Here is a 12,667-nt window from a genome sequence, read left to right as displayed (position 1 = left end):
GCCCCACCAAGTTCCAGCCATGCTCTGAGGAAGGAAAACTGGGGTACAGACCTTACTGTTTTCCAAGGTGAGGTCTTATCTCTAGATTGTTCATCCTTGATGTACACAAGTACATAATGAGGACCCCAAACCAGTGATGACCAGAGAAAAGGGGAATCGCCTTACACTTGCACCAGATGCCACTTGCTGGCTTTGTCCCAGCAAACATATACTGGATCCCACTTTTTTTATTTAAGCATTGCTTCATTGAAGGGTCCCAAAGCTGTACAGAGCTGAAGAGAGGCAAGGCTGGCATTTTGCCTGTGATCTAGCCATGTCATCCCTGTGCCATCAAAGGGCCTCACAGCTAAAGCCTCAGATTGACGACGGTCCCAGATGAATATCCCTTGATTCCTAATTCTGCCTCTTCTCTTTCTTTGTTCCTAGACTTCTATCCATAGCATATCACCCTTTTTCTTTCTTTTGTAGAGGGTACCACTGTAAGAAATAATAAATGTTACCTGTCAATTATATCTCAGTTTTTAAAAAGTTAAAGAAAAAGTAACAAGCTTCGGTCCATTGGTCCCCTCTTCTGTCTTGAACATACTGAAGGGTAAGTTGTGAGAAAAATTTCACTCACTGCCTTTTCATTTTGTTCAGTCAGTTCTTCACGAGGCAGGGTCAGTGCAGGCTGGCCACAGTGGCTGAAACCTCCCCACAACCCCAGATGGAGACTTCACAGCCGGAAAGAAGTATGAGCTCTGGAGCCAAGGACAGGGAGGATGAGATGGAGAACTGACACTCCAAGCTGCATCTACTGATACTTTTAATGCAAAGTTTCTGTGATCAAAGACCTGAGAAAATTCATTCCTTTGATCTCCTAAGTGTCTGCAAGATAAATTCACATTCCTCTTAGGATATAACTTCTCTTCTGTGTCTTACAAACTAATAACTCTGACCTCATTAGCTGAAATATATTGATAGTTTGCCCTATCACTTCTCCATTAAATTATAAAAATTTTTTATAAACTAACGAAGAAAGGCACCATGCCCCTCACCTCTCCCTGGTCTCTGCATATTTCTCCAGTTAGAGAAATGTACATAGGAGGAGAGAAGACAGAGTTCCCAACAACATGAAGTTGTATAAACTTGGAAATATTTTTCTGAAATGAAGTACATAAATGCCAAGCAGATTTTGACAGAAATGTCTCTTAGACACTGGGTGGTAGAAGAACTAGTCCCCAAAATATCATCAGGGCTTATAAATCTCAATTAAGCTGTAACAGAGAACATTATGTTACAGCAGGTCTTCCAGGTTCCCAGATTCTTCAACAAAATTACTTTTAAAAGAATAGATAACTTTGAATATTTATTCACTCTTAGTATCCTTGTTAAAAGAAGAATTTTTCTTCAGTACATTTGGGCTTCAAAATTGAGGGACTATAAATTATATAAGTTTTTAAATGTTAAATGAAGAATCTTTTTTTTAAAACAAAAATGCCTTTTTAACTCTACTTTCAACTTAAACCTTGTCTGTTAAGGCACTCTAATTAAGAAATATTGAATTTGGAAAGAGCAGAATCAATTGGTTGTCAGCAATTTGAGATAGAAACAGTATTGGATTCCACCAAAATCTACTATAATAGCTAGATTCATCTCCATGTGAAAAATGGAACTGTTCTGCTGGAATTGTTAGGCTCCATGAGCAGCCTAACCTCACAGCTCCTCCCTGCCACCATCTTAACCAAAGGAGAATACACGCAAAACAAATAAATGAACAAAACAGTCACATCCGAAATATAAAATTTTTGTGAACTATGTTTGAGAAGGTGGCTTAGGCCACAAGTCTCCCACCTCATCCCAAATCTACAAAGAGGCTGAGAAGAGCACATTCAGAGACACACCTAATGATGTAAGACCTTATCAGCAGAGCAGAATCCACACGCATGCACTCAGCCTGTTTTAAGGAGGTCTCCTGCAGAGACACAGCAGGAAAAAGAAAGAAAGAATGTTAGGGCTTCAACCACCCCTTAACCTTCTGCGCTCACCTTGACTGTAGTAGTCAGAGAAAGAAGCGGTTCAGACTTCTCTGCTCCTAAGCCCAGGAAACTCCCCTCTAATAAGGTGTGGCCCAGCCCATGTGATGCCTAGATCACCCACTGAACATTCTTGTTCCAAGGGATCAAGAGTGAAGCAGAAGCTCCTTCATGGCACTTGCAAAAGGTCAGAAGCATAGGTAGAAGTTTTCTCCTGCATGAACCAGTGTGGAAATGTGGTGATAGGAGCAGAAATGTTCCCCATAAACTCTCCCCAGGTATTTGTTAGACTTCACTGCCAGGCGTGTGATCAACCAGGAGCAGACTGACCCACTCCAGAATGGAAATCAGCATTGTACCTAAGCAATCATGCTCCTGTGTTCAAGAGGATGCTTCTTTTGAATACACCTGGGACAGTGTGTCGAGTGGTCTAACTATTGCTCCCAAAACCTGTGAGGAAGGATAAGAACTCATTAAATTTGCCTTAACTCCACCACACACCAAAGGAAGAAAACTCACTCCTATACAATTCTTTTTTTTTTTTTTTGGTAAGTTGTGTTGATCCACATTGTGCAACTCACAGCTTAAAAAAGTATAAAAGTTCCATGTGCCAGCATAAAACTACTCAAAAAAAAATCATACAAACAACACTCAAATACCCCAAATTTGAATATTGATTATTTGATTGTTAAATTATGAGAGAAAGTACTAATATTCTAAATCAAATTCCCCTTCTTGTAAACTAAATTCAATGTTTTTTTTCTGTCTCTTTCTGGTTTTAATGGATTCATCTCACTCTGATGTGGCCAGCTTTCTTTTAGCAGCTGCAGTGTTTTGCGCCATCTCTGAAGTACTAGAATAATTATAGCTTCTTCAGCAGCTACAAAGCTGAATTTACCCAATTACAAATTACTCATGCATTCTGCTGTGCCTGAGAATCACAGCACCAGACTTATTCTAACAAAGTTTAGAAAATACAAGCAAGCAACTCCTGTGCCACCAGAGTATTATCCCAAGCAAAATTATCTGTCCAGAGTTTTGTAGACAGTACAGTCTGGTTCTGTATTTTTGTTATCTGCAGAACATTGCTGAGAGTTTTATCCTAGGGAAAGACAGGCACATGAAGAAAACACAGTTATAGATAAAATATTTTGGTTTCAGGCTAACTGACAGACATCAATTTGGGCATGTGGTCCAGAGGCCATTTCCAGCAAATTTAAACCCACAAGGGAGAAATTGCCCATTAAGGGTCATACTGTGTTTCCTGCAACGATGGGAAAATTCACTTGGGTATATTGTCTCACCATTAGAGAGAGGCATTTAAAATGCTATCTTCTTGCAGAAAAAGCATTTGATAAAATTCAACGTCCATTCATGATAAAAACTCTCACCAAAGAGGGTATAGAGGGAATATATCTCAACATAATCAAAGCCATTTATTACAAACTCACAGCCAATATAATACTCAACAAAGAAAAACTGAAAGCCTTCCCACTAAATTCTGGAACAAGCCAAGGAGACCACTCTCACCACTACTATTCAACATAGTATTGGAAGTCCTAGCCACAGCAATCAGACAAGATTAATAAGAGGTATCCAAATTGGAAGAGAAGAGGTAAAATTGTCATTATATGCAGATGACTTGATACTTTATATAGAAAACCCTAAAGACTCCACACAAAAACGATTAGAACTAATAAATGAATTCAGCAAGGTACCAAGATACAAGACTAATATACAGAAATCTGTTGCATTTCTTTACACTAACAATGAAATATCACAAAGAGAAAGTAAAAAAAAATCCTGTTTAAAATCACGTCAAAAAAAACCCACAAAAAACTAGGAATAAACCTAACCAAGGAAGTGAAAGATCTATATGCTGAGAACTATAAAACATTCATAAAAGAAATAGAAGATGACTCAAAGAAATGGAAAGATATCCCATGCTCTTGGATTGGAAGAATTAATATTGCTAAAATGGCCATACTATCCAAAGCAATCTACCGATTTAATGCAATCCTTATCAAATTACCCATTGACATTTTTCACAGAACCAGAACAAATAATCCAAAAATTTGTATGGAACCACAAAAGACCCAGAATTGCCAAAGCAATCCTGAGGAAAAAGAACAAAGCTGGAGACATAATCCTCCCAGACTTCAGACAATACTTCAAAGCTAAAGCAATCAAAACAGCATGATACTGGCACAAAAACAGACATATAGATCAATGGAACAGAATAGAGAGCCCAAAAATAAACCCACACACCTATGGTCAATTAAGTTTTGACAAAGGAGGCAAGACTACACAATGGAGAAAAGACAGTCTCTTCAGCAAGTAGTGCTGGGAAAGCTAGACAGCCTCATGTAAATCAGTGAAGTTAGAACACGCCCTCACACCATACACAAAAATAAACCCAAAATGACTTAAAGACTTAAATATAAGACATGACACTATAAAACTCCTAGAAGAGAATATAGGCAAAACGTTCTCTGACATAAATCATAGCAGTATTCTCTTAACTCAGTCTCCCAAGGCCAAAGAAGTAAAAGTAAAAATAAAGAAATGGGACCTAATCAAACTTACAAGCTTTTGCACAGCAAAGGAAACCATAAGCAAAACAAAAAGACAGCCTACAGACTGGGAGAAAATATTTGCAAATGATGCAACTGACAAGGGATTAATTTACAAAATATACAAACAATTCATATAGCTCAATATCAAAAAAACAAACAACCCAATCAAAAAATGGGCAGAAGACCTAAATAGGCATTTCTCCAAAGAAGACATACAGATGGCCAACAGACACATGAAAAGATGCTCAACATCACTAATTATTAAAGCAGTGCAAATCAAAATTACAATGAGGTATCACCTCACACCAGTCAGAATGGCCATCTTCAAAAAGTCTACAAATAATAAATGTTGGAGAAGGTGTACGGAAAAGGGAACATTCCTAAACTGTTGGTGGGAATGTAAATTGGTACAGCCACTATGGAAAACAGTATGGAGATTCCTTTAAAAAACTAAAAATAGAATAACCATAAGACCCAGCAATACCACTCCTAGGCATATATCCAGAAAAGATGAAAACTCAAATTCAAAAAGATACATGCACCCCTATGTTTATAACAGCACTATTTACAATAGTCAAGACATGGAAGCAACCTAAGTGTCCATCAAGAGATGAATGATAAAGAAGGTATATATACACAATGAAAGGTATATACACACAAAGAAAGGTATATATACACAATGGAATATTACTCAGCTATAAAAAAGAATGGAATAATGCCGTTTGCAGCAACATGGATGGACCTAGGGACTGTCATATTGAGTGAAGTAAGTCAGACAGAGAAAGACAAATAGCATATGATATTGCTTATATGGGGAATCTAAAAAATAATACAAATGAATTTATTTAAAAACAGAAACAGACTCATAAACATAGAAAGCAAACTTACGGTTACCAAAGGGGAAAGGGTGGGGAGGGATAAATTGAGAATTTGGCATTAACAGATATACACTACTATACATAAAATAGATAAACAACAAGGATTTCCTGTATAGCATAGGGAACTAGATTCAGTATCTTATAATAATCTATAATGGAAAAGAATCTGAAAAAGAGTGTATATATATATATATATATATATGTAGATAGATATCACATATATATATATATAATTTATCACTTTGCTGTGCACCTGAAACTAACACAATATTGTAAATCAACTATAGTTCAATAAAAAAATTTAAAAATAAAATAAAATGGTATCTTCTTCTAAAACTTTGAAATGTGCAGGGGTGACACCTCTAGTCTAGTACCCTGGGTTAACCCAAGGCTTCATTGGTCTGCTCTGTGTCTGTCCTGTATGTTGAAAACCTCTTAACTATTTATTAACGAAATAATAAACATCTGGACCTTTCATGTACTCCACCATAAAATCATGTGAAGGAATAGTTAAAGTAAGAATGGCAATAATTTTATGGTTGCTGTGACTGCATAATGGGAATGTTATATTATTCTATTTTTATGTGTAATTCAAAATTTCCACAATAAAAAAAATAACTATATTTTTATTTCCTTCTTGATTGCTGCTTTTGGAGGATCCAGTTCCTCCCAGAGCCTGAACTCTGTCTAGTGATACTGCCTCCATCCCCTTCTAAGCACATTCATGACCTAACATTCTATGTAAACTCAACCTCTTTCCTTCTCTATTTCTGCATCCCCAGTAGAAACTCAAAAGGATTTTAGCCTGTGCTGGAGCAGATTTGGAGCTGGAATTCCTTTAACCTTAATCTAAGGAACCATATCTTATAGATGCAGTTCCCTCTTATCACTTGAGGGATGGCCTCATTTAAAGAATTATCCTCAGTACATCCCTAACTGAATTCTCTGTGGATAGTTCTAAATGAGCACCATTGTGTTCTTTTTCACGTCCTTTCCCCCCAAACCTTGCCTTTCCTTGGCTTTTGGACTTTTCAGACCTTGAACGTCTCTCTTCCCACATCATTGGTAGCAGAACTATTCATTCAGCTTCATCTTTTCCTACAGCAGTTTAATATCCCCTAATGTTCCATTTCCTTCTCTTCTTCCATGAACTCTGCAGGCTCAGCAGAGCTTTGAATTTTCTTTCCTCCTGGGTAGCACTTATTGCTGGATCAGAGTTCCTGAGTTTTTTTTTTTTAAACCAGACAGTTGTTCTGGGATCCCCTACATGAAATCAGTCAGTTCTGGGTCAGCCAAATGTGTTCACTGTTCAAACATATCCAATTACCTTCACCATCCCAAGCTTGATAATTCTACCCATAAGTACCTTCCATCAGCCTAGCACCTGACCCTGGCCTGGAATTGATCTCTTTTAAACCTACCAGGCTCGCCTTCACTGTACCTCATCTTCCCTAAATCTTTGCTCAGAGTCCTAACCCTATGATTTTCTTGGACATCTTCCCCCAGACAATGGCCATAGAGTTTGCCACCTGAAATGACTATGTTACCTTCGGACTCATCAAACAATGTTTAATGTATTCTCTGCTAATCTTTCCAGTCCTTCTATCATAAATGTTGTCCACTTTTTCTTTCTTTTTTAAAAAATTTGTTTTTGGCTACATTGGGTCTTCGTTGCTGCGTGCGGGCTTTCTCTAGTTGTGGCGAGCGGGGGCTACTCTTTGTTGCAGTGTGCGGACTTCTCATTGTGGTGGCTTCTCTTGTTTCGGAGCACAGGCTCTAGGCGTGTGGGCTTCATTAGTTGTAGCTTGCAGGCTCTAGAGCGCAGGCTTAATAGTTGTGGCTCATGGGCTTAGTTGCTCCGCAGCATGTGGGATCTTCCCGGACCAGTGCTCAAACCCGTGTCCCCTGCATTGGCAGGTGGATTCTTAACCACTGTGCCACCAGGGAAGTCCCTGTACCCAATTTTTCTGCAACCACCCAATACAGCACTTCCATGAAATGTCCATGAATATATGGATAATAATATACACATAATATAAGGGAATTATTGTTAATATTTTTAAAGACAGTTTTTAGAACAGTTTTAGGTGTTACAAAAAAATTAAAAGGAAGGTGCAGAGATATATAGTTTGCCCACACACAGGCATAGCCTCCCTATTAACAACATCACTCATCAGAATGGTATAATTTTTACCAAGTATGAACCTACATTGACACATCATAGTCACCCACATCATAATCACCCACAGTCCATAGTTTACCTTAATTAATGTTCACTTATGGAGTTGTCCATTCCATGGGTTTGGACAAATGTATGATGGCATATATCCATCATTATAATATCATACAGAATTTTTTCACTGCTCTAAAAATCCTCTGTTCTCTGCCTATTCATATTTCCCCTCTCCTCACCCCCTGCCCCTCACTAGCAATCACTGATCTTTATATTATCTCCATAATTTTGCTTTTCCTATAATGTCATATAGTTGGCTCATACAGTTGGCTTCTTTCACTTACTAATATGCACTTAGGATTCCTCCATGTCTTTTCATGGCTTGATAGCTTATTTCTTTTTCTCACTGAATAATATTCCATTGTCTGGATGTACCACGGTTTATTTATTTATTCACCTACTGAAGGACATCTTGGTGCTTCCAAGTTTTGACAATTATGAATAAAGCTGCTATAAGCATCCATGTGCAAGTTTTCATGTGACATAAGTTTTCACCTTCTTTGGATAAATACCAAGAAGCAGGATTGCTGGATCATATGGTAAAAATATGTTTAGTTTCCTAAAAAACTGCCAAACTGTCTTCCAAAGTAGCTGCACCAACAATAAATGAGAGTTCCTATTACTCCACATTCTCCTCAGCATTTGGTGTTGTCAGTGTTCCAAATTTTGACCATTCTAGTAAGTGTGTAGTATCTCATTGCTGTTTTAATTTGCATTTCCCTGATGACATATGACATGGAGCAACTTTTCATATGCTCATAGTACTAAGCATATAGTCATACTGATGGCTAAGATTTATTAGAGCAAAACCAGCAAAGGGAAAAGGCACATGGGACAAAGTCTAGAGGAAACCAGGTGCAAGCTTCCTAGAGCTCGCTCCTGGTAGAGTCACTCAGGTGAGCTTAATTCCACCATCGTTGAATTGTGACAACGTGTGAACTGTTGTCTCCGGGGGAACTCGTTTGAGATTCAGTCCTCAGACTTTTAACTGGGAGTCGGTCACGTGGCAGCCTCTGCATAGCATGTACCAAAATTCCAGACTCCCAGAAGGAAAGCAGGTATTGAACACAAACCACGTGGTTTACCCAGACAGTTTAGGCGCAGTGAGCAGCTCTCATCAATTAGGGAATGGCGGGAATGCTCCCCAAATCCAGGTTCTGATGCCAGCTAAGGGCCAGCCTTGTAAGCAGGCCTTTCTAAAGAGAACAGTGTCAGGCCTGCCATGGTAACTCTTTTCTGCACATGGACACAGTAAAAGTTATTATGTATTTAATAACTTTATAATAATTATGTGTTCAACCAAAGTTATTATGTATGCATATTGGGCCTGATGTCATGCTAGTGGCATCTGTCAGTCACAAGTACAGCTGAATGATTTTTAAAACAACTGAGCAAAGTATATGATATGGTCATTATTCATTGACTTAGTGGTTCTCAGTTACATTTATTAATTCACACTTCTGTTGTAGGACTTAATGATTGTCTTGACTTATTGGTCTTGTTTCTAAATAATGGCAATTTTGTAACAAAATTATCTATAGTCGGACATCAGTACTCTTGAATAAAATGGCTAGTTCTTATTTCACAAAGAAAGGTGCAGTATGTTTTAGTTTTAGAAGTTAAGCTAAATCTTTAAATGACTAAATTAGCAGGGAATATTGTCAGAGCAGATGAATCTAGTATTTTTAACAACTGATTTATGCGGCTCATCTCGGAAGGCATGAGTGAAAAGTCTACATTTGAACATAAAACCAAAAAATTACATGGCTTGAAACTTAGAAATATTGTTAAAATGAATAAATATTATTAATAAAAATGTGAGTTATAACTTCAAAAAAATCAGTTGACTATATTTATGAGTGGCCTTTCTGGGCTTTATGTTCTGTTCTATTAATCTGTTATTTGCCAATATTATTTTTTTTTTACTCCTTGATTGAGTAACAACTAAAATATTTCCCTTTTTCCCAGTTACATCTTTTTTCAAGAATTCAACCTTTCTTCACAGGTAAAAGTTCATTCTCCATCTCTATCTATACTCTCAGCGTGTATGCCTTCATTTTGCTTTTACGTTTTCTCATTGATGTTTTGATTTTAAGATCAAACCTCTTTCCAGTTTTCTTTCCTCAATATATCACTAAGCAAACCAAATTCCAAATGACAGAGTTTCCTGGAAGGAAATCTTGAAATTGTTCCTACTAGCCTTCAGTTCATAATGAGGTTGGTTTTGTTTTGAACTCTACTCCAGCTTAAAAATGTGACATAGCTCCTTTGGAGAAATTCCATATTCCTCTTTGCCTGTTGCACTACCCTTCCATGGTTGAAGCTGTAGTTGGGATAAATCCACACCGATGAGCAGAATTGCTAAAATACCCATTTCAGAGCCAATTTACCACCCAAAGGTAGAGGTTGTAGATTTCCAAAATCCTATAATGGAGCCTTATGAGCCCAAGAGACTATTTGTAAGATTTGGAGCTCATCTGGAGCTTCTACTCAGGCCTGATGCTAACTGGAGGTCAGAATGAACACATTAGTGTCCTGTGCCCCAAGCACTATATGGAGAAAAAAGACACTATGAAAGTAGCAATCATTGTTTCTACAAATGTCTAAAAAGGCCTCACAGAGTGAAGACCACATGTTTTGAGGTGGCATTTAACCAGAACTCTGCTTCTGAGCATCCCTGCCTTATGTACCAGCTATGGCTGTACAATAAACCACTGTGAGCTGCCCCAGCCCAAGCTGACCACTGAGTCTTACATTGAGATCCTCAGTCTCCCTAGGTTGCCTTTTGCTGCCCACATGCCCATCTTATGTATATACTTGCTTCCCAGCCTATTTTAGAGGTCTTTTAGATCTAAAATCCTATTCTGCTCCCCTTCATAGTGCTCACTGATAAAGCAAACACTTAAAGAACAGATAGCCAATTGTATGAATGGTTTAGCAGGGCTTCTGCTAAAACATGTTGGAGACTACAGCTTTGACCTGAAGTTTTCTTAGATCTAGGATCTGCACATTTACCCTGGGGCTGTGTCCAGGTTGCAGATAGGACTCTGTGTCCACTTACCCAGTCAGCTGCAAGGACCAGGCTACACTGTGTAATGTCTCCAGCAGGGACTGATGCCCGTGGAAGGGCGCTACCCAGGTGGGCTTACTGCTTGGCCACAGAAGTGCAGGTAAGCCTGTTTGTACCTGAGAGCCCAGGGGGGTCACAGAGATTAAGGTGGCCCCCTCTTCTTTTTATGGGCACAGTCCTCACAACCAATATGGCCCAGTGAGTATCACTCTCTGTCCATAGCAGGTGGAGGGAGGGGCACAAGCTTTCTCACCAGAACTATTCTGAGAGGACAGAAATATTGGTGAATGCGTCCTTCTCTCTGGGCCAAGATGGGATCATGTAAAGAAGAGGAGAAATTTTTCTTTACAACTTTTTGGTTTTAATTGAAGTATAATTGGTTTACAATATTGTGTTAGTTTCAGGTGTAATACTTCCTTCACAACTCTTAAGTTTGAGGTTTTAAAATTGAGGAAACTACAGTGGGAAGGCCAGAATTTCAAGTGAGTCATCTAATCAGAGAAAGTCACAAATTCATAAACTTTCCTGAAAAAAGTCATAGAACTCTTTGATTTTACTATTGATAAAATAATATAATTGATAGTTTTGTATAGTAATGCTTCTCACAGTTTTTCTGAACTCTAAAAGTTCCATCCTTGGAAATACAATCTTGTATTTTAATATCTCTGCAGTAATAGAATTTGCACCCAGTAGGAACACTCTATTATTTATCAAATACTGTGGTTCTCTAAGCAAGGTCTGGACCAGCATGGCCTGGAAACTTGTTAGAAATGAAAATTCTTCCACTCCAGACCACTGCATACGTAAGAAACTCTGAAGGGGTTGAGCCCAGAAATCTATGTTTAACAAGCCCTCCAGATGGTTCTGATGCTCATTATAGTTTGAGAACGACTGGTCCAAGAGATATCTTGATAGATGTATGAATTGATAGAGTAATAAATGACTCATCTCATAAAGTAAAAGGAGCAAATATACAAATGAAAAAGTGCCAAAGCCTGGTTTAAAACTCGTAAAATAACTGGTATGGAACATCCCATGTAAGTAATAACACACATGCCAGATTCTCAAGGCGACACCCAGTCTCAGATAAATTGGACGCCAATATGTTCTTCTTTAAGAAACAGTTGTGTGTAGCCAGTGCTATCATTTTTTTTTTAAATTGTGCAGAAAGATAGTAAACATCCTGCTAATTTTCACAGGCATTGCATCACTTTCATTTCCAGGGGTTCAGCATTAGCATCTCCCTGTGGTGTCTTGCAGGACTGGCTTCCTATCTCTTCCTTCATCATTCATCCAATTTCTCCTCCCCTTCATACACTCTGCTTCACCAAAAGCCATCATTATTCTGAAACAGTATTGGATGTGGTTCTGCCCACAATGTCACTAAGAGCTTTGACACAATAGACATAAAGATGATTATTAATCCAGACATCTAGGATAACACACAGTGTTTTCTTATTCCTCTAACCTCATTTTCTCCTACCTCCTCTACTCTCAAGAAGTTCCTCCTGACACAGTGTCTCCTCTCTCCATTCCTGTGTCCGATTCTAGCTCAACACTCCAGTCCAAGCATCCTAGTGATGTCTCTGTGATTCCATGCTTGCCCCATTCTCATGCTTTCATCTCTTTCTTCTCCATATTATCTCACTTTCTTCCTTCTTTTCCTTTCTCTTTCCCTTCTTAACTTTCCCTTGCTCCTCTGTATTCTTCATTGGTTCCCTCTTTTTCCTTGTTGTCTTCTCTTCCTCACCCTTCTTTCATCGTATTTCCCCTTTCAGTGTAGCTTACTCATGAGAGACTGAGCCACCTGGGAGGCAGACAGGAAACACTAGAGGTACTCTTGGAACACAGGACACTTGGTGAAGGGCCCTGCCCTGTGCTCGGTGCTCTTGGCA

General features: G+C 38.5%; 1 protein-coding gene across 8 annotated transcripts in view; it reads right to left on the bottom strand.

Moving 5' to 3' along the window:
* The window catches only part of SLC9A9 (solute carrier family 9 member A9), a 658,568-nt gene that overhangs the window by 541,362 nt on the left and 104,539 nt on the right, over window positions 1-12,667 (bottom strand). The window contains exon 1 of one of the 8 annotated variants that reach the window (XM_060149678.1): window positions 1,884-1,950. The exons of the other annotated variants lie outside the window; for them this stretch is intronic. The gene's annotated coding sequence lies outside the window, so the exon portion shown is untranslated. Of the gene's footprint in view, window positions 1-1,883; window positions 1,951-12,667 lie in introns of those variants that run through there. 8 annotated transcript variants of the gene reach the window in all.

Source organism: Lagenorhynchus albirostris, chromosome 5 (assembly GCF_949774975.1).
Source record: "Lagenorhynchus albirostris chromosome 5, mLagAlb1.1, whole genome shotgun sequence".
NCBI classification, from domain to species: domain Eukaryota; kingdom Metazoa; phylum Chordata; class Mammalia; order Artiodactyla; family Delphinidae; genus Lagenorhynchus; species Lagenorhynchus albirostris.
This window is presented reverse-complemented; position numbering and strand designations above follow the sequence as displayed.